General features: G+C 56.5%; 1 long non-coding RNA gene across 6 annotated transcripts; it reads left to right on the top strand.

Moving 5' to 3' along the window:
• The first annotated feature begins 26 nt into the window (after positions 1 to 26).
• On the top strand, positions 27 to 14,242 carry LOC142079957 (uncharacterized). 6 transcript variants are annotated; one of them, XR_012672826.1, is made up of 10 exons: positions 27 to 139; positions 1,813 to 2,041; positions 2,335 to 2,850; positions 3,706 to 3,769; positions 4,150 to 4,323; positions 4,429 to 4,663; positions 5,345 to 5,491; positions 5,771 to 5,851; positions 11,881 to 12,022; positions 14,155 to 14,242. It is a non-coding gene; the product is annotated as an uncharacterized LOC142079957 (long non-coding RNA). The 6 variants fall into 6 exon arrangements; XR_012672825.1 differs by lacking the exons at positions 5,345 to 5,491; positions 14,155 to 14,242 and having other exon boundaries at positions 32 to 139; positions 11,881 to 12,199; XR_012672821.1 differs by lacking the exons at positions 5,345 to 5,491; positions 5,771 to 5,851; positions 11,881 to 12,022; positions 14,155 to 14,242 and adding an exon at positions 5,010 to 5,087 and having other exon boundaries at positions 36 to 139.
• Positions 14,243 to 21,624: the final 7,382 nt, after the last annotated feature.

The following is a 21,624-nucleotide window of genomic DNA, read 5'->3' as shown; positions in this document are numbered from 1 at the left end:
GCATGCGCGGTCCCGGGGCGGGGACTACAACTCCCGGCGTGCCTCGCGCGGGCCGTCCGGTGGAGCCGCGCGCTGATTGGCTGCGGAGGGTATTTCAACGGGGCGCGCGGCGGGCTCTGCACCGAGGCGGCGGCGCAGCGTGAGTGTGAGGGGCCGCGGGCCCGGGGAGCCGAGGAGTGGGGCTGTGGCGGGGGGGGGGGGGCGGTCCTGCAGGCTCCGGGGACGGGGGCTGGGGGGGCTTCAGGCGGGGGAGGGGCTGTGAGCATCTGGGGAGTGGGGCGGGGGTGGGGGGTCTGTGTGCCCTAGGGGGGCCGCGCAGTGGGGCCGGGGCGGGGGGGGAGGCGGGCGGGAGGTGGGGGCGCTGTGTGCAAACAGACTCTCCCTGCGGGTCCCCACTGTCGCCCCGTGGGGCCGGGGACCCCCCAGCCCTCCCTGCAGGCAGACTGGGGGCTTCGCGGGCCGAGTCGAGGGAGGAGCTGCTGGAGAGAGGGCTTAGAAACGGCCTTCTGCCCCCGAAACTGCTGGAGCATTTGAAGGGGAGGGACAGGTCCACCCCAGGGCCCCAAGGGGAAGCCCTCGGAGCAGGGACTTGGGGTTGTTCCAGGAGCAAAAGCTGGTCCCAGCCAGCTCTGCTCTGCTCCCCCGGCACCGGGATCAGACCTTTCAGCCCCGTTTCTGCCCGAAGCATCACACAAGCGCTTGCCCTCCCCGGGGGCATCTTTGGGACTTGAGGCGCAGCAGCTGGGGTTTTGGGCTCAGAAACGGGCGCCAAGTGAGCTAGTTTGGGAGCCCAAAGCAGAAGCCGGTTTGGCCGTTTGTGCGGGGGGTGGGATGGGAGGGCATTGGGGGCTGCAGGGGAAAGCAGGGGGTGGGCAGGGTGCGTGGACCCTCCCCGGGGGGGGCGGGTCTGGTCCTGCTGGACCCCAAAGTGCGGGAGGCCGGCATGCACCAGGCCCAACTCAACGTCTGCGGTGGTCTCCGGGGGGAAGAGGTGGTCTCTGCTTTTCAGACCCCGCACGCCCTCTTCGAGTCCAGCTTTTGCTTGTCGACTGCTTAGAATAGTTATTAACTAATTAGTCGTACAAACTAATTAATGTTTATACAATGTCCAACTATGATATTTAATCCTAATAGTCGAGTTTTGACGGCGATTGGTTTACGACCTTGTCAAAAGCCGAGGCTGTTGCAAATAGCTGGAGCTTGTAAGGAGAAGGAGCTGAAATCAACGGTGCAGAGCTGGAGCTTCAATTAGCCAGAACCGTAGCAAGCGGGAGCTGGAACGAGACGGGGTGTCCGCTGTCTGGGGCATGCCTTAGCCAGAGGCAAAATTACCAGCAGCTGTAACGAGCGGGAGCTGCGATTCGCTGCAGTGTCTGTTTGCCGGAGCATCCGTCGGCCAGACTGCACTCCCAGCACGGCTGAAGAGCAGCCAGGCACAGGCAGGGCTGTCCCCAGTTCGGAGCTCCGAGCGGCAGGGAGGCGAGTTGTCCTTCTGCCAGCAGGGAGCCCGGCCTCTTCCCTCGGGGATTAAATCCACGCCACGCGTGGATCCGCTCTCTTTGCGTGGAGGGTCTCTCCCGGACCCGTTCCCAAGGGCTGAAGTGAGGTGGGGGTCGCCCGGCTCTCCCCGGGGGGCAGGCGGCAGCCACGAGGTGGCGGTGTCTCCCCGGTACCTGGCAAAGGGGAGCGAAACCGTCCGGCTGGAGCTCCTAGGGTGCACAGCCCGGCCCCGCACGGCAGAATCCTTCCCTGGGTTTTCACCGTTGGCTGGGTGTGACAAACAGGTTCATTTTGTGCCTCCTCTTTTCCCAGCGTCACCTTCTGCGTAATGTGAAGAAAATCCTGCGTGGTTGACGCCGCTTGCTGCTCAGGTAATGGCACGTGTGGGGCCGGGGGAGCGGGGAGAAACATTGGCGCGTTCAAGGATGCTGCAGGTGCTCCACGTCAAACCCAGGGAAAAGGCAAATTTGCTGCCAGTGCAGAAAAGCTGATGAACAATTGCCGTTAACAGAGCGTGCCTCGTTCCTGAATCGGTCCCTGGGTTGTTGCGAGCATTTTCCTTTCAGGGAAAAGAATGAACTTTCATCTACGATAAATTAAGAGCTGCCTGTGACCTTGTTTAGGGTTAAGTGTTTCTCTTTTGTTTGTTCATACTGATTTTATGGGCAGGTTGGAAATAGCCTTTTATTTTTATACGCGTAACTCAATTTGTAGTACTACGTGGTGTCAGGATAGTGAATTTTGGAGCACCCAGGTACCACTAGAAACGTAATGAATGAGACATGATGGAAGCTGATATTTAAACTTGATTTTTCTTGATTTTTTTTTCCTTAGAGTGTTGATGGCACGTGGTCCTGTGGCTCAATCCATGTTCTGTTCAGTGGAGTCTTCAATCTAGGACTTTTAAGGAAAAAAGTTGGTCCTTCCAAAAAAGGGCTAGTCGTTCATAGGCTCGAGGCATAGACTTGGAGAGCCGCTTAAGTACGTGATCAGAATTAAAGCCAAATGTCGCTTCATGTTGCTGCTGTTGGTCTTCGCTTTCATGAATTTCCCCGCTGCTCCGTCATGGTTGGGAGCTCTGAATCATCATTTTTTTCCCTCCCTAACGCATTTTTCTCCCCAAGGAGAGGCTACGTTTAAAAGCTACTTAGTTTCCTCGCAAATGCATCGGTCAATAAAATGGAGTTATGATTCTTGGAACCACAAAAATGACACCAGTCTTACAGATCTGGACTATTTCTGAACACGTGTTCATTGCGTGCAGATGTCATCGGGATACGGATCATCTGCACTTCGTGCTCTGACGAGACGATCAGCTGAGACAGGGACGAGCTCCAAAATTAAAAAAAGGTACAACGTCAAGGTTTTGTTTTGTTGTTGGTTTTTGTGGGGTTTTTTTGTGTTTGTGTGTTTTGGGTTTTTTTTGGGGTTTTTTTTTTTTTTTTTTTTTGAGTGCGACGTGGTGGCAGCAGAGCCTGCAGAGCTCTCTTGCTGCCTGACCTCTCCTTTCCTTCTCTGTCACTCCTCTTTTGTGGCTGTAATTTTCACTCGGGTAGTTTTAGAAGAGCGATTTAGTTCCTCGCCTGTGTAAACGTGCTGGTAATACCTGGAAGGTAAATGCTTGAACCAGTAGCGAATAACTTGGCTACGAGTAGAATTTCTGAAGGAAGAACAACGACAACAAGAAGCAAGCAGCAAGTTACCCCAAATTTGTGTGCGTCAAACACATCAAAGTCTTACTGCCAAGCGTTGTTTGGCAACGTGCTCCAAATGGCTCGTTTTAAAACAACTGCAGTTTTCAAAGATCTTGACTGTTTGGAGAAACGGCCTGGAAAAAAGGATTCCTCTTTTGCAGCGAGTTCGCGAGGACAGACGGGTTGCCGTACTCTTTAACAAAAACACTCAACTTGGGACGTATAGGGTGAGGAAATCACGGCTCTACTTAGGCTTGAGAAAACGTACGTAGGTACCTGTGCCCGTCACCTGCGCGTCTTTAGGAAAGTGAGTTCTAGCGAAACTAAAGCTGCCAATGAGCCAACAAAAAGGCACGGTTGTCTAAAACATGCAGAAGCTCTAGTGGCCTGTCTCAACAACTGCACCAGAGATGATGCAAAATACTTTCTCCTCCACTCAGTTGTAGTCTTCACAGAAAAGGAAGCTTTGTGCTAAACGTTGTTTGGTTTTTTTTGCCTTTCCTCTCAGCAGAATGTCAACTGCCGTGAAAGTACGAGACGGATGGAAAGGATCCATAGTGGTCTGCAAGTACAAGGTATGCCTGTGATATGTGTCTGCATTTTTCCTAAGGTGCTTGTAGCATGGACTTCACAGTTAACACAAAGAATGTGGCAACTCTCCTATAGGATTTTTACCGTGAAATATTTTAACACAAATACTGAAAATAAACAAGGTCTGTTCTGGAGCGTGGTACGCCTGTGCAAAGCTTGCTTCCCTCCGTCTGTTTTCTCTTCCTGCAAGCAGAGTCTTCTGTTTCTGTGCGCTTGCTATGAAAGGGTGCTGTGAAAATAATGTTGGACTAGAAGATGAAAGGAACCGTTTGTAAGAGTTCGGATGTTCGGGAGAAACAGGCTTTGTTTTCACGATAAAAGCTTGATGCTTTTTCAGTCAGTAAGTGTTTAAAATACCTTACAGGAGCACTCGAAAACCTTACTGAGATACTAGCATCTGTGGTAAAAGCAATCAAGGTCAAAGAAGAGGCGTGGACAACACTGGACAAATCGGCGTCGCTTCGGTGCGTTTTCCAGGCTTTCCCGAGAAGCGGTAGCAGCCTCGTAACTAGCGACAGAGTCTCCTGATGTGGTTTTGGTGAGTTACTGCTTCTATCATGTCCTTTTTCCTTAACCTGCAGCGTGTAATTTTGACTTCGGTTGGAAAGAGATTTTCCAGAATGGAAATCTTTCTCATTCAAAGGAGTTGCCTTTTATGAACTTCCCATCAGAATGGATCTTCAGAGATGACGTGCTTGGCAGTAGAAGTCATCCGCAAGGAGACTTTTCACTCTCTCTGGAAAAAAAAAAGGGGTAAGCCGATTTCCTTGCAAAGACCCAAGCGCAGCACGTCTTCCAATAGTCGACGTACGGCTGATCTTTGGTTCTCGGGTGTAACGGTCGAGAGATCGTAAAGACGCGTTCCTCCGCACGCTTGGGTACGGCCAACAGCATTAGCAAACCTGCCAGTCCTTTTTGGTAGCCTTATGTATTGCAGCACTGGGGATTTGATATTCCCCACCGCCTGCCCCCCACCTCCCCAAAAAAAAGTAAAACCATACGGGAGATCTCTTATCTCACTGATTTTTCTATCATAAATGAAATTTTAAAAAGAAAGTTAAAGTTGTATAATTTCCAAACTGACTTGCGTTGTTTAAACTGCAACTGCCAAATAGCTGTAGCGTATAATTTATTAGGTGTGCTTAAGCAGTTGGGTAGTTGCTCTAAACGTTTAAAAAGAGAGGCAACTGAACGTTATGGGTTTTTTCCCCGATCTTTTGGCAGAGTGCTCTGAAGTCCTTTATTTCTGTCTCACTTTTGACGGCGCGTTTCCCCGGCAGTTCGGTAGCATCGGTCTCGGCGTCCCTCCTAGTCATGTCACACACGCAAACCCCCTGGTCAAACGATAGCTGTGTAGTTTGGAGGTAGATAATTTAATGGTATGAATTCACAGCTACGCAATTTCAATTAACGCAAAAGGAAAATCAAATATTTTTATGGTATAAGCCTTCTCATTGTACGTATGTAAGCGTACGTGCACCTTTTTAGCATAAAATGAATTGCTGAGATTTGTTCTTTCTTTTTCATTTTACTCTTCAAAGTTTTACACTTCACTTCAGCTTTATCGGCCAAGCGAGCGAGATGCGCAGCAGCAGCAGCAGCAGCGCAAGGGCTGGAGCTGCGGCGGTGGATCCGTGAGCGTAGATGCTGATTACGGCGCGCCCTTGTCCTGCAGCCTCACGGGGTTATCTCCCTGCAGCGGTGCTGTAAGGAAGGGACGAGGCGTTTTCCCACACCAGCAAGAGCGTTTACTTCTTCGCTAAGGACGTGTTCAGAATCCTGTCAATTAGTCTTCACGCTGATTTTAAGCGTTCGAATCGCTCAAGCTTTTAAAGGCCGCGTTGTATTTCGAGCTGACCCGTTTGCCTGGCACCCTCCTTTAGCTCGACTGCTACCCTCTCCCTTGTCCTGACTGAATTCCTCTGCTGCCTTCGGTGCTGTTTTTTTAATGTGCTGAAATATCCATTGGGATTTTTGTTTTTTAGATGCCTCGCTGTGAGCGTCCCGTGGTGCTCAGGAGAGACCCCCAGCCCAGGTTTGCCTGCCGGTTGTTAGGCATGCTGAGGGTAAGGGGCCGGCTGCCAGCCTGCGGGACAGGGGCTGGGGGGGTCTGCAAGCGTTTGGGGGGGCCGCCCCTCCTTTATCTTTCGAGCAGAGCCCCCCTTTTTGGCGGGGGTGCATGCGTACACACGTAAATGGCATTATTAAAGTAACGAGCTGCCGCTTGGGGCCGTTTCCCTTGTGTTGTGCCTTTTTGGGGGCTGAATAAAAAGGGGAGGTGGGGAGGCCTGGAGGGGTGATGATGTCATTTGGGGCACCGCAACATCACCGGCAGGCTGATGATGCCGTGGAGGAGCAGGTGAGTGAGGAATGGGGGCTCCCCCCGCAAAAAGGGGGTCACAGCCCAAAAATGCCTGATAATTCATGGGAGGGGTTCAAAAATTTTTAAAACCTGTAAATGTATCTGTGAGGCCTCGAAATAGAGAAAAATCTCTCCTTGTTCTATATATTGAAAAATAATATTCGTTTATATGTATAAAAGGATTTCAAAATAGGAACCTATATCTGCCCTATTATATAAAGGATTTTAGAGTATAAAAAAATTCGGAAGATGTATATAGGGTTTTAAAATACAAAAATAACTCATGTCTCTATAAATTAAAAAAGAAAGAACTTCCAAATGCAAAAAGGATGATATATTTTATATATGAAGGAATTTAAAATAGAAAAAAGTCTGAATAGAGCTATCTACACTTACTACGTGTTACATAGAGAGTCTAAATAGATATATGTCATATAAGAAGTTATATATAAATGTAAATAGATATCTAAGTCTAAATAGATATAAGTGTAAATGGATATCTAAGTCTATAAAGACACAGGTGTAAATATATGTAAGTGTAAATAGAGAAGTGTATAAAGATATTCAAGTGTCAAAATACGTAAGTCTGAACAGATACATATTCTGAATAGCTATTACATTTAGTAAATGGGAAATAGGGGGGGAAAGTGGGAAATGGGGGAGAAAAAGTGAAACATAAATGTGTTCCCTAAATATATGTATATGTATGTGTAAATAGATACATAAGTGTAAATGTCTATGATAGATAACGTTTTTAACATGCAAAGAAACCCTGTTTATAGAAAGGATGTAAAAAATTGACACCATCTGCTGCCCCTTCCTCTCCCCCCCGAAATACCTCTCTATTGAAGATATAAAAGCGCTTTCAAAAGCTGCCTCTTCCCTGTTCTCCTTTTCCGCCTTTTCCCATCCTGATTTGGGGCCAGTTCTGCCACTTTTCCACCTTTTCCCATCCTGATTTGGGGCCAGTTCCGCCAATGGGGACTTTCCCCTGTGGGGCCGTGCACACAGAGCGGGACCTGCCGCCGTGGCATAAAAATACCCTCAAACCCCTGAATCAGGGTCTGCAAGGGTGGGGCGGGGGGAACAAAAAACAAATCACAATTTTGGGGGAAAAATACCCAACTTGGAGCTCCTGGGAAAGCCAAATCCACCTGGATTTGGGCAGCCGGAAAGCACAAAAACCCCCATTTTCATGCACAAAACCAAAAGCAAAAATCACCAATTTTTATGTTGCGGAAAAGCGCCTAAAAACCTCCAAGTTGAATATTTTGGAAAAGAAAAAAACCCCAATTTTCATACTATGGAAAAGCAAAAAACCTCCCAATTTGGGGTGAAACACCAGCGGTTTGAGGGGCATCGCTCGGGGTTATCCGGTGTGGATTATCCCGTGAGGGTCAGTTACCCGGAGCGGATCATCGGTTGCGGTTTGTCCCAGGTGAGTTATCTGTGTGGATTGTCCCAGGTGGAGCCCCTGGTGTAGGTCATCCCCATGCATGCCCCTCCCCATGTCTGCCCCCCGTTTCCCACACAAGGCTTTCCCCTGCACCCCAATCCCACCCCACTCTCCCTCCCGCGTTTTGGGTTTGTGCTGAAAAGGGCGTTGATCATACAGGGCTGCGTTAGTTCCTGCTGAGCAGCGCTTGCACGGCGCCGGGGGCTGTTCTGCTCCTCGCCCCGCCCTGCCGGCGAGCAGCCCGGGGGTGCGCGGGGGTTTGGGAGGGGGCACCGCTGGGAGAGCTGAGCCCACCTGACCCAGGGGATGTTCCAGACCGTATGACGTCATGTAGTAAAACTCGGGGGGAGGTTGGCCGGGGGGCCGCTGCTGGGCCTCACTTCGACGTCAGTTTAAAGCCTCAGAAACTGCATTCACGGAAATCGGTGCAGGGGGAGCTGACGGTTGTGGTTGAACTCGGCAGGGAGCTTCACACCGCAGAGCCGCTCTCTCGCTCCCCGCCCCACGAAGTGATTGGCTGCGGAGGGTATTTCAGTGGGGCGGGGGGCGGTCCTGCAGGCCCCGGGGAGCGGTACTGGGGGGCTCCAGGCAGGGGAGGGGCTGTGAGCATCTGGGGAGTGGGGCTGGGGGGGCGTGAGGGCTGTGTGCCCTAGAGGGGCTGGGCAGTGGGGTCGGGGGGAGCTGTGTGCATTAGGGGGCCGGGGAGTGGGCTTGGGCAGGATGCAGGCCCCTGGGCGGGGTGTGTTTGTGGGTCAGGGGCAGTTTGTGGAGGGTGTTCGTGTGAGGGAGGGACAGTTTGGGGGTGTCCGAGGGGCGAGGGGGCTGTTTAAGAGTCCATGTGTGTGAGGGAAGGGGCAGTTGGGTGGGGGGGGGTGGTGTTTGTGAGGGGAAAGGGGCAGTTTGGGGGTGGATGTGGGGGGGGAGAGGGTAGTTAGTGAGGGGGAGGTGAAGTTCACGCGTGACCGGGGCGGGGGAGGGGCGGCTGGGGGAATCCATGTGGGTGCGGGCAGTTGGCGGGGGTTGGCGTGGCGGAGGGGCAGTATTTTGTGGGGGACTGGTGGGGAGGAGGAGCCGCGCTGGCCGCGCGCCTGGCGGAGTTTGGGGGCGTGGTGTGGGGAAAGGGGGCAGGGCTTCAGCGCCACCTGCGTGGAGCGGGAGTACGGGTCCTTGGGGTGGGGGGGCGTGACTTTGGGTGTTTGGGGCGGGGTTACGAGGTGGGGGCGTGGCTGGGGGTGCTCGGGGCGGGCCTGCGGGCAGGCGGTGTGGCTTCGGGCGCTGCCTGCGTCCCTCGCAGTAGCTTTGGGTGGGCGGGAGTAGGTGTTTTGGGGGGTTTTGGGGAGCTGCTCATCCCCTCCGCAGTAGCTCCCCCGGGCAGCGTGGCAGAGGGCTGGCAGGACTGCCCTGTCCTGGGACCGGGCTGGAAGTGGCAGAAGGTGGTATGGAAATCTGGGACCTCGTGTGGGCGCACTGATATCTACTACAAGAGGTACTGCTCCCCCACCCCCACTCATCCCCCCTGAATGCCTGCGTTCCTCCAGTCCCTCCCCCGCACCCCCCAGTCCCTCCCCCGCCTAAGATTTTTACCCCCTCAACCCTAAACAGGACCCGGAGATCCTCCCCACAAGTTGGCTTGGGGAGGGGGGCTGGCTCTAGCCACACCCCTTTCAGGTCTAGAGCCCGCCTCCTGGGTCTAAGCCCTGCCCCTTGCCAGGTTTGGGGCTCCCCTCTAAGCTTGAACCCCCCGGGGGGTTTCACAGCCCCGCAGGAGCGATTTCAGGGCCTCCCCAGGAGCTTTTCCCCTCGCCATTTTGAGCCACCCTGGGGCCATTTTGGGGTCCCCTCACTTCCAGGGAGACCCCCCTTCCCACCAGTGGCCCCTAAATCTCTGTTACCTGTTTCAAGGCCGCCCCCCCCCCCCCCGACTGTTTGGGTCCTGATGGGGGCATTTTGGGGGCCCCTGGGGTATGTTGAGCCCCCCCAGATTTTGGGGGATTCCCCATGGATTTCTTTCTCCCCGCCTCATTTCCACTTGTCCTTCCCACTGCTTCTGCTTGGATTTTGGCATCCCCTCCTGATCCCCAAGGTTTTGGCGACCCCTCCATCTCCCCTCCTCCTTGATTTTACCCACTACTGCCCCATTCCTGCTCCTGCCTCCTGCTGCTTTCCCTTGAATTTTGGGGGTCCCGCCATGGGTCAGTGATGCCCTCCAGGTTTTTGGGGGACACCCCTGGGGTTTTGCCGCCCCCTCCTCCCCCTCCAGTTTTGGGGGACCCTGACCACTTCCTCCCCCCTTGATTTCATGCTCCACGCTGCCCCGTTTCCACTCCTCCATCCCACTGCTTCTCTTTGGCTTTCTGGTTTCCCTCAGGGGGCAGCGACCCCCCCTGGGGTTTTGGGGACCCCCCTGGGGTTTTGGTGTTGCTCCAAGTTTCAAGGATTCCCCCCATCTCTTCCCCACGTTGATTTTATTCCTCCCTTCCCGTTTTTGCTCCTCTTCCCCAACTGCTTCCCCTTGGTTTTTGGGGTCCCTGGGGTTTTGGGGACCTCCCAGTTTTGGGGACACACTCTATGTTCTTCTGCCCATTAATTTCACCCCCCACTGCTGCTATTCCCCCTTGACTTTTGGGGTCCCCCATGAGCCCCCCTGGGGCTTTGGGGTGTTCCACCCTGCCAGGGCTGTTTTTTGCCCCTGCCCCTTCAACCAGGGCTGGTTTTCTCCCCCATCAAGGCTGATTTTCCACCCTGGTGGGGTTGCTTTTCTCCCCCTGCCATTACGGGGGCTCATTTTTTCCCCCTCACCAGGTTCAGTTTTTGCCCCATGCTACATCCGGGGCTGGTTTCCCCCCCTACTGGGGCTGTTTTTTACCTCCCCCACTGCAACTGCTGCTGTTTCCCTCCTGGCAGGCGCAGCTGAAGCTGGCGGAGGAGACGGTGCAGCGGCAGGCAGCACAGGCGGCCAAGCTGTGGGCGCGGGCAGCTGCCCAGGAGCAGCGGCTGGGGCAGCAGGAGGAACAGCTCCATGGCCTGGAGATGGAGCGGCGACATCTCCATAACCTCGGCCAGGAGCTCAAGGTGAAGCCTGGGGGGGGGTTGGGTGGGGGACGAACCATGTGAATTCCCTCCTTGTACCGCTAGAATAACAGCTTCTGTCCTTCCTCAGGGCAACATCTGTGTCTTCTGTCATGTGTGGCCGGTTTGTGCCTTTTTGTGCCTTTTGTGCCTTTTTGTGCCTCACTTTGTGCCTTTTTTGGGGCTGAATAAAAAGGGGGGTTGGGGGGCCTGGGAGGGTGATGATGTCATTTGGGGCACCCCAACATCACCGGGCGGGTGATGATGCTGTGGAGGAGCAGGTGAGTGGGGAATGGGGGGGACATGGGGCGGGTCCCCCAGAAAGGGGGTCACAGCCCAAAAATGCCTGAAAATTCACGGGGGGGCGGGGGGGGGGTGTGTGTTCAAAAATTTTTAAAAGCTGTAAATATATCTGTGAGGCCTTGAAATAGAGAAAAATCTCTCATTGTTATATATATTGAAAAATAATATTCATTTATATGTATAGAAGGATTTCAAAATAAGAACCTATATCTGCCATATTATATTAGAGTATTATATTAGAGTATTATTTTAGAGTATACAAAAATTCGAAAGACGTGTATAGGGTTTTAAAATACAGAAATAACTCGCGTACATATAAATTAAAAAATAAAGGACTTTCAAATGCAAAAAGGATGATATATTTTATGTATGAAGGAATTTAAAATAGAAAAAAGTCTGAATAGATATCGCTATCTACACTTACTACGTGTTACATAGAGAGTCTAAATAGATATTATATGTGATCTAAGAGATTATATATAAGTGTAAATAGATATCTAAGCCTAAATAGATACCTAAGTCTATAAAGATAGAGGTGTAAATATATGTAAGTGTAAATAGAGAAGTCTATAAAGACATTCAGTGTCAAAATATATAAGTCAACAGATACATAGTCTGAACAGGTATTATATATAATAAGTGGGAAATAGGGGGGTATAAGTGAAACATAAATAGATTCACTAAAAATATATATATATATATATAGGGGGAAAAATACCCAACTTGGAGCTCCTGGGAAAGCCAAATCCACCTGGATTTGGGCAGCTGGAAAGCAAAAAAAAAAACCCCATTTTCACGCATAAAACCAAAAGCAAAAATCACCAACTTTTGTTGTGAAAAAGCATTGAAAAACCTCCAAAAGGAATGTTTTGGAAAAGGAAAAAAACCCAATTTTTATATTATAGAAAAGCAAAAAACCCCCCAATTTGGGGAAGATTTGGGGTGAAACACCAGCCATTTGAGGGGCATCGCTCGTGGTTATCCAGTGTGGGTTATCCAGTGAGGGTCAGTTATCGGGAACGGATTATCTGTTGCGGATTATCCCAGGTGAGTTATCTGCTGTGGGTGGTCCTGGGTGGACCCCCTGGTGTAGGTCATCCCCACGCATGTCCCCCCACGCATGTCTCTACCCACACGCGCCCCTCCCAGTGTCCGCCCCCCCTTTCCCATGCAAGGTTTTTCCCCCGTGCGAGGTTTTCCCCGTGACGCGCCCCCCGTATCCCCTGCCCTCCTGCCTCGTGCCCGCACTGCCCTCCTCTCTCCTCTCCCTCCTCCCCACCCCCGCCGTGTTCCGCACTGCCTCCCCGTAACCCCTCTGCCCCGGACCCCTGGAGTGCTGCCTACCCCGCCAACCTGCCCGTTGCCCCCCGTTCAAACTGTGGCACCCCCCTCCCGCTCCCCTGCACCCCACTCCCACCCCACTCTCCCTCCTCCTGCGTTTTGGATTTGTGCTGAAAAGGGCGTTGATGACGCAGGGCTGCGTTAGTTCCTGCTGAGCGAGCAGGCTAGGGGTGTGCGAGGGTTTGGGAGGGGGCACCGCTGGGACAGCTGACCCCACCTGACCCAAGGGATATTCCAGACCGTGTGATGTCATGTAATAAAACTCGGGGGGAGGTTGGCAGGGGGGCCGCTGCTGGGCTGCGGCTGGCTGGGCATCGGTCGGTTGGTGGCGAGCAATTGTTTTCATTTGTACCGCTTGTCTGTCTTGGGTTTTTCTCTCTGTTGGTTTCCCCCCCGCCCCTTTTCCTTACAAGTGGAGTTTTTTCACTTTTGCCCTTCCAATTCTCTACCCCATCCCACTGAGGGGGGAGCGAGTGAGTGGTTGTGTGGTGCTTAGTTGCCGGCTGGGATTAAACCCTGACTCAAGGTTAGTTGCAAGCCCTGCCTGGCTAAATGCTTTAGGCTGTCCGTGTTATTCCTGCCATCTTGCTAGGCCATCCTTGTTCTTTCCTGCTGCTTTCAAGTGCCTTGTGCTCCAGCAGCAGGCTGGGAAGTATGGTTGTGGCAGAAACTGCTACACCCTCTGCCTCCTTCTCAGGTGGTTAGCTTCGCCCTTTGTATGGGCTGCCGAGGTCGTCGGCTCCGCAGGGGCCACAGGCAGCCCGCAGAGCTTGACGCCAAGCCATTCCTTTCCCCTCGGCGCAGCAGCGGTTCTGCCGCTGCTACAGGCAGCCACTCGCTCGAGGGCGAGGGGCTGCGATGACGACAGGCTGCTGCACGCTTCAGTCGAACTAGGACGCCGTTCTCTGGGGAGCCGGTGCAAGGAGAGCTCAGGTACGTTCTGTACTGCCGATGGCTCTTCACAAGGGAAGCGTGCTCTGGTTTTAGCAGAAAAAGGTGTCGGACACAGGCAGCCACCTATCACTGCGCACAGCTCAGCTATTTGGCAGGGGTCTTGCTTGTTCAAGTAGAGGCGTATTCCTCGCCTTGCAGTCTCGATGGCAAAACAATCGGGGGTTCAAGTTACAAAAGCCTTTTGACATCGGAGCGAGATGGCAGCTGGGTTTCTACCAGCACCGTACTTAGCTGCGTGGCTAGCTGAAAATGGCTCGCGGGCCAGGAGATATGCAGAGAGGTCTAAAATAAAGAAACCAAGTGTTGAAGTGATTGTTTCAAGGAGGCAAATTAGGCAGCTAAAGGAACCGAGCTGCTCCCCTGTCACGTTGGCAGAACAGCCCCTCCAGCCTACTAAGTACTGCGTGTTGCAGGCAGCAAAGTGCAACCGTGACGCTTGCTGGCAGGAGCGGCAAGGAGTGCAGAGCTACGCGCCCTGTACAGAGCAAGGATGGAACCTGCCGGGCTCTACGGTCATCTGCTGAGGACGCCTAATACACCAGCAGGCCTCTTGGCTTTGCCTGCTTCATTTCTAATTACTTTGCATGCTGGAGGGCAGGGTGGTAAGTGACGTCGTGCAGTGTCTCTCCTCCAAGTGACAAGCCTTGCGTGGCAAGCCTTGTGCGTGTGCAGGATGAGGAGAGCGGAGTGCTGATAGCACAGAGGTGAGGAAAGGTGCAAACACCGCAACAAAGCCCCAGGACCACCAGCGTATCGCTCGTTTGCAGATCAGCCACTCGCACCTGGTCCGCTCAGAAGCGCGGTTTCCTGATGGACGTAGCTGCCCCTCCCCTGCTTTCAGGGTGCCACCCGTGTGGCCTTATTTTTTTAAAATCTCTCTCCAGCATCTGTTGAGTCGCTGCTGTCACTCCCACAACCCCGATGTCACCTGCAGACCGAGACAGCGATCCCTGGGGCTTCCTCCGGGTTAGAAAGAAACCTGTTCCACAGGTTCCCCGTGCTGCTTCTCCTCCGCAGGTAATGGGCTGGGGGGCACGGACGGAAACAACCACGGGCCTTGTAAAGCGGCCAGAGGGAAAGGACTGAAATGCTGGGGCCACCGGGTGCTTTTTTTGGTACAGAGGCGATGAAGATTAGTGCCCGGGCCGCGAGTGGGAAAAGGGCAGGGAAATCTAAGCCCAGTACCCCCAGTAAGCAGTTACCGTCTTTCGGTGGTCCAAACTGGGCGGAGAGATCGGGAAGGGGTCGGTGAGGCGACGGTGGCACCCGGCGGCCGGAATTGGGTACTGCAGCTCTTGAGCCGCGCATGCGCGGTGGGGCGCGTTGCTGCCCTCGCTGCTGCCACCGAGCGACCAAAAGTGGGTACTGCAGGCCGAGGGCCGCGCATGCGCGGTGGGGCGCTTTTCTTTACTCGCTGCTGCCACCGAGCGACCAGAACGGTACTGCAGGTCGGGAGCCGCGCATGCGCAGTGACGCGCCTTTCTTTGCTCGCTGCTGCCACCGAGCGACCAGAATTCGGTACTGCAGGTCGGGTGCCGCGCATGCGCGGTGACGCGCCTTTCTTTGCTCGCTGCTGCCACCGAGCGACCAGAATTCGGCACTGCAGGGCAGGGGCCGCGCATGCGCGGTGACGCGCTTTTCTTTGCTCGCTGCTGCCACCGAACGACCAGAATTTGGTACATCAGGTCGGTGGCCGCGCATGCGCGGTGGGGCGCTTCTTTTCCTGCTCACTGCTGCCACCGAGCGACCAGAATTCGGCACTGCAGCTCGAGAGCCGCGCACGCGCAGTGGTGCGCTTTTATTTGCTCGCTGCTGCCACCGAGCGACCAGAATTCGGTACTGCAGCTCTTGACCCGCGCATGCGCAGTGGTGCGGCTTTCTTTGCTCGCTGCTGCCACCGAGCGACCAAAATTCGGCACTGCAGGTCGGGAGCCGCGCACGCGCGGTGGGGCGCTTTTCTTTGCTCGCTGCTGCCACCGAGCGACCAGAATTCGGCACTGCAGGTCGGGACCCGCGCATGCGCGGTGGGGCGCTTTTCTTTGCTCGCTGCTGCCACCGAGCGACCAGAATTCGGTACTGCAGCTCTTGACCCGCGCATGCGCAGTGCCGCGGTTTTGCTTTGCTCGCTGCTGCCACCGAGCGACCAGAATTCGGCACTGCAGGGCGGGGGCGGCGCATGCGCGGTGACGCGCCTTTCTTTGCTCGCTGCTGCCACCGAGCGACCAGAATTCGGCACTGCAGGTTCGGTGCCGCGCATGCGCAGTGGCGCGGTTTTGCTTTGCTCGCTGCTGCCACCAGGCGACTAAAATTCGGTACTGCAGCCCTTGAGCCGCGCATGCGCGGTGGCGCCCCCCTTCTCCGCGCTGCCGTCCGCCGGTACCGGCAATGCCGTACCGTGGTGCCTGCGAGGTGATGCCGCCGCGTTCGTTGCTTCGTCCCGGTAAGGAAACGCCGCTGCTGCCCCACGTGCGCGGTGCCGGCGGGCGCTGGGCGCGCAAAGCGCGGAACTGCGGCGCCGGCGCCGCCCGCGCCCCCGCGCCGCCCGGCGGCTGCTCGCTGCTGCTGCCGCCCTGTGGCCGAATCGCGGTACTGCAGCGCCGGCACCGCTCAGGTGCGCAGCCGCGCCGCCGCCGCCTTCGCTGCTGCCGCCCCGAAGCCGAAGCGTGGTACTGCAGCCCGGCGGTCGCGCGCCGGCTCTGGCCCCTCCCTGCGCCGTCCCCATGCCGGTGCATTCGTCATCCCGGGCGGCAAGAGTTAGGGTACCCCACCCCCCCCACCCCCGCATGCCAGCACCCCCAAGAGTGTCGGCGTGTCCCGGTGCTGTCCCCATCCCTGGGGCAGCTCCCCGTCCCCTGTCCCCGCGGCTGGTCGTTGGGCTCTGTGTTCCCCCAATAAAACACGGGGACGGAGAGGACCCCTGGGGACAGGGGGCGGGGACCCCCAGAGAGTGGGCTGTGCTGCCGTCGCTCCTTGGTGCTGGCCCTGCTTGTCCCCCGTCCCCCCAGCGGTGACGAGCTCCGGGCCACTGGCGGGGACCCTCACTGTCACCTTCCCCCCATGCCGGTTGCCAGCAGCGACAGGGACAGCGGCACATCCCGCGTCCCCCCCGCCACGCACACGGGTGTGCAGGGGCACAGGCCACCCCCCGTCAGGTGGACACGCTGGGGACACCGTCTGCCCCAGGGGTGTTTGGGGTCCCCAGGGTGGGAGCGCAGCTGCAGGATGCCGGGTCCCCCCTGCCCGAGCCCTGCAGACCCAGGTGGAGCGCAGACATCCCCCGGCCCTGTCCCCGGCCCTGTCTCTGCGTGGCCGTGGGTCGCTGCTGCCATTGCGTGGCCAGCGGCTGGGAGGACACAGCTCCCGCCGGCTGGGGGCCAGAGGAGCCCGGCAGCCTGGAGACCCCCAGGAAGGGCTGGCTGTGGTGGGGAGTCGGCGCCCAGGGCACCCCAGAGACCCTGCAACAGGGTGCAGCATGAACTGTTTTATTACCTGTGCAGTATCCATGAGTGAGTCCCCATCGTTCCCATCCTGGTCCCCTAGTGGGTCGGGGTCCCAGCTGCCCCTGGGGGTGGCTGCAGGTGTGGGGGGTGGGATCCCTTCTCCCCGCGGTGCCCCCCACCTCCTCAGGGTCATCCCTCCCAGTCTCAACCCCCCACATGGTGTCCCCAATCTCCCGAGAAACACCTCTGTCCCCCAATGTCCCCCTACCCCACTCCCAGGGTCCCTCCTGGACCCCACGGTCACCCCCAGCCCTGAGACACACACACCCCCCACCTCAGCACAGCAGGTGCCTGGGGAGACGCTGGGAAGAGCTGGCACCGCCATCTCGGGGTCCTGTTGGCCCTCATCCCCCCTAAAGTCTTGCACCATGCTCTGCTCCTTGGGGGAGTGCCCACAGTCGGGGGGGTGGGGGCTCCCCTCCTCCCCAGGGAACCCCCCCAACTTGTCCAGGGCACCCTCTGCCACCTCCCCAGGGTCCGATCACCGTAACAGGGTCTGACCCTGGGATCCCGCTGGTTAACATCAGGTGCGAGAGAAGGTTCCTCATTACTCCTCGATTAGTTCTTAGGTGCCAGCTCGAGCTGGGTGCCTCCAGAGAGGGACCCCTACCCCGGATCGCCCTCCTTGCACACCTGCACCCGTTGCAGGAGGGTCCACGCACACCATGGGAGCCACGTGGGAACCGGAGGCGGCCTCGAGGCTGCTCAGCAGCAGCCAAAACACCCCAGTGGTTTCAGACACCGGCTGTTTTGCTCCCGTACTGCCAAGAAAAATAACCACCACTGTCACACGAGGGTCCTGCACAATCGCCACCATCGCACAAGGGTCCCCGCGCATCTGCCCGCCATTGCACGAGGGTCCCCTGCACACCAACCAATTGCATAAGGGTCCTCCTGCACATAAGGGTCCCCCGTTGCATGGGGGTCTCCACACACCGACCCCCCGTTGCGCGGGGGTCCCTGCACAGCCACCCGCACGGCGCAAGGCGCCGTGCGCATGCGTACTTCCGGGGCGGGGACTACAACTCCCGGCGTGCCCCCCGCGGGCGGCCCGGAGGAGCTGCGCGCTGATTGGCTGCGGAGGTTATTTCAACGGGGCGCGCGGCGGGGTCTGCACCCACGCGGCGGCGGCGGCGGCGGCGGCGGCGGCGGCGGCGGCGGCGGCGGCGGCGGCGGCGGCGGCGGCGGCGGCGGCGGCGTGAGTGTGAGGGGCCGCGGGCACGGCGGGCTGAGGGGAGACCTGCAGGCTCCGGGGAGGGGGACTGGCGGAGCGCCAGGCCAGGGAGAGGCTGTGAGCATCTGGGGAGTGGGTCTGGGGGGAGGCTGCAGACCCCCGGGGGGGCCGAGGAGCGGGGCTGGGGGGGGGCTATGCATCCCGGGGGGGCCGAGGAGCGGGGCTGTGCGGGCTGTGCGTCCCGGGGGAGCCGGGGAGTGGGGCTGGGGGGGGGGCTGTGCGTCCCGGGGGAGCCGGGGATTGGGCTTGGGGGGCTGTGTGTCCTAGGGGGGCTGGGGAGTGGGGCTGGGGAGTGGGGCTGTGGGTCCTGGCGGGACTTGAGAGTGGGGCTTGGGGCTCCCAGGGGGCTAGAAAATGGTGTGGTCGGGTGCTGTGAGCACCGGGGGTGCTGGGGCTGGGAGGTGCTTGCAAACACCGGGGAGGGGCTGCGAGCATGGGGGGCACAAGGGTTGCACCAGGGTTGGTGCACGATCACCTCCATTGTACGGGTGTCGATGTACAGGCAGCCGCGTTGGACGCGGCGCCGTGCGCGTGCGGACTCCCGGGACGGGGACTACAACTCCCGGCGTGCCCCGCGCGGGCGATCCGGCGGAGCCGCGCGCTGATTGGCTGCGGAGAGTATTTCAACGGGGCGCGCGGCGGGGTCTGCACCGAGGCGGCGGCGGCAGCGTGAGTGTGGAGCCGAGGAGTGGGGCTGTGGCGGGGGGGGCGGTCCTGCAGGCTTCGGGGAGGGGGGGTGGGGGGGCTCCAGGCGGGGGAGGGGCTGTGAGCATCTAGGGAGCGGGGCTGGGGGGGGGGGGGGGCGTGTCTGTGTGCCCTAGGGGGGCCGCGCAGTGGGGCCGGCGGGGTGGGGGGGGAGGCGCTGTGTGCAAACAGACCCTCCCTGCGAGTCCCCGCTGTCGCCCCGTGGGGCCGGGGACCCCCCAGCCCTCCCTGCAGGCAGACGGGCAGCCTGTAGGCAATGGAGGCCGCCCGCCCCAGCGAGCCTGGGGGCTTCACGGGCCGAGTCGAGGGAGGAGCTGCTGGAGAGAGGGCTTAGAAACGGCCTTCTGCCCCCGAAACTCCTGGAGCGTTTGAAGGGGAGGGACAGGTCCACCCCAGGGCCCCAAGGGGAAGACCTCGGAGCAGGGACTTGGGGTTGTTCCAGGAGCAAAAGCTGGTCCCAGCCACCTCTGCTCTGCTCCCCCGGCACCGGGATCAGACCTTTCAGCCCCGTTTCTGCCAGAAGCATCACACAAGCGCTTGCCCTCCCCGGGGGCATCTTTGGGACTTGAGAACAGGCGCAGCAGCTGGGTTTTTGGGCTTAGAAGTGGGCGCTAAGTGAGCTGGTTTGGGGGCCCAAAGCAGAAGCCGGTTTGGCCGTTTGTGCGGGGGGGGGGGTGGGGTGGGAGGGCATTGGGGCTGCAGGGGAAAGCAGGGGCTGGGCAGGTGTGTGGACCGCCCCCCCCCGGAGGTGGGGGTCTGGTCCTGCTGGACCCCGAAGTGCGGGAGGCCGGCATGCACCAGGCCAAACTCAACGTTTGCGGTGGTCTCCGGGGGGAAGAGGTGGTCTCTGCTTTTCAGACCCCGCACGCCCTCTTCGAGTCCAGCTCTTCCTTGTCGACTGCTTAGAATAGTTATTAACTAACTAATCGTACAAACTAATTAATATTTATACAATGTACACCTATGATATTTAATCCTAATAGTCAAGTTTTGACAGCGATTGATTTACGACCTTGTCAAAAGCCCAGGCTGTTGCAAATAGCTGGAGCTTGTAAGGAGAAGGAGCTGAAATCAACAGGAGCTTCAGTGCAGAGCGGGAGCTTCAGTTAGCCAGAACCGTAGGAAGCAGGAGCTGGAACGAGACGGGGTGTCCGCTGTCTGGGGCATGTCTTAGCCGGAGGCAAAATTACCTGCAGCTGTAACGAGCGGGAGCTGCGATTCGCTGCAGTGTCTATTTGCCGGAGCATCCGTCGGCCGGACTGCACTCCCAGCACGGCTGAAGAGCAGCCAGGCGCAGGCAGGGCTGTCCCCAGCAAGGCGCTCCGAGCGGCAGGGTGGCGAGTTGTCCTTCTGCCAGCGGGGAGCCCGGCCTCTTCCCTCGGGGAATAAATCCAGGCCGCGTGCCTCTCTCTGCGTGGAGGGTCTCTCCCGGTCCCCTTCCCGAGGGCTGAAGTGAGGTGGGGGTTCCCCGGCTCTCCCGGGGGGCAGGCGGCAGCACGAGGCGGCGGCGGTGTCTCCCCGGTACCCGGCAAAGGGGAGAGAAACCGGCCGGCGGGAGCTCCCGGGGTGCACAGCCCGGCCCCGCACGGCAGAATCCTTCCCTGTGTTTTCACCGTTGGCTGGGTGTGACAAACAGGTTTGTTTTGTGCCTCCTCTTTTCCCAGCGTCACCTTCTGCGTCACGTGAAGAAAATCCTGCGTGGTTGATGCCGCTTGCTGCTCAGGTAATGGCACGTGTGGGGCCGGGGGAGCGGGGAGAAACATTGGCGAGTTCAAGGACGCTGCAGCTACTCCATGTCAAACCCAGGGAAAAGGCAAATTTGCTGCCGGTGCAGAAAAGCTGATGAACAGTTGCCGTTAACAGAGCGTGCCTCGTTCCTGAATCGGTCCCTGGGTAGTTACGAATGTTTTCCTTTCAGGTAAAAGGATGGACTTTCATCTACGATAAATTAAGAGCTGCCTGTTACCTTCTTTAGGGTCGACTGTTTCTCTTCTGTTTGTTCATACTGATTTTACGGGCAGGTTGGAAATAGCCTTTTATTTTTCTATGCATAACTCAATTTTTAGTAACATGTGGTGTCAGGATAGTTAATTTTTGAGCACCTAGGTACCGCTAGAAATGTAATGAATGAAACACGATGGAAACTGATGTTTAAACTTGATTTTTACTTGATTTTTTTTTCATTAGAGTGTTGATGGCATGTTGTCCTGTGGCTCAATCCACATTCTGTTCAGTGGAGTCTTCAATCTAGGACTTTTAAGGGAAAAAGTTTGTCCTTCCAAAAAAGGGCTAGGCATTCATAGGCTCGAGGTATAGACTTGGAGAGTCGCTTAAGTACGTGATCAGAATTAAAGCCAAATGTCGCTTAATGTTGCTGCTGTTGGTCTTCACTTTCATTAATTTCCCTGCTGCTCCGTCATGGTTGCGAGCTCTGAATCATAAATTTTTTTTCACTCCCTAACGCACTTTTCTCCCCAAGGAGAGGCTACGTTGAAAAGTTACTTAGTTTCCTCACAAATGCATCGGTCAATAAAATGGAGTTATGATTCTTGGAACCACAAAAATGACACCAGTCTTACAGATCTGGACTATTTCTGAACACGTGCTCATCGCGTGCAGGTGTCGTCGGGATACAGATCATCTGCACTTCATGCTCTGACAAGACAATCTGCTGAGACAGGGACGAGCTCCAAAAGAAAAAAAAGGTACAACGTCAAGGTTTTGTTTTGTTGTTGATTTTTGTGGGGTTTTTTTGTGTTTGTCTTGTCTTTTTTTTTTTTTTTTTTAAGAGTGCGATGTTGACTGGTGGCAGCCTGCAGAGCTCTCTTGCTGCCTGACCTCTCCTTTCCTTCTCTGTCACTCCTCTTTCATGGCTGTAATTTTCACTCGGGTAGTTTTAGAAGAGCAATTTAGTT

This window comes from Calonectris borealis, chromosome 3 (genome assembly GCF_964195595.1).
Source record: "Calonectris borealis chromosome 3, bCalBor7.hap1.2, whole genome shotgun sequence".
NCBI classification, from domain to species: domain Eukaryota; kingdom Metazoa; phylum Chordata; class Aves; order Procellariiformes; family Procellariidae; genus Calonectris; species Calonectris borealis.
Note: the sequence above shows the minus strand (reverse complement) of the source record. Positions and strands in the feature narration are given on the sequence as shown.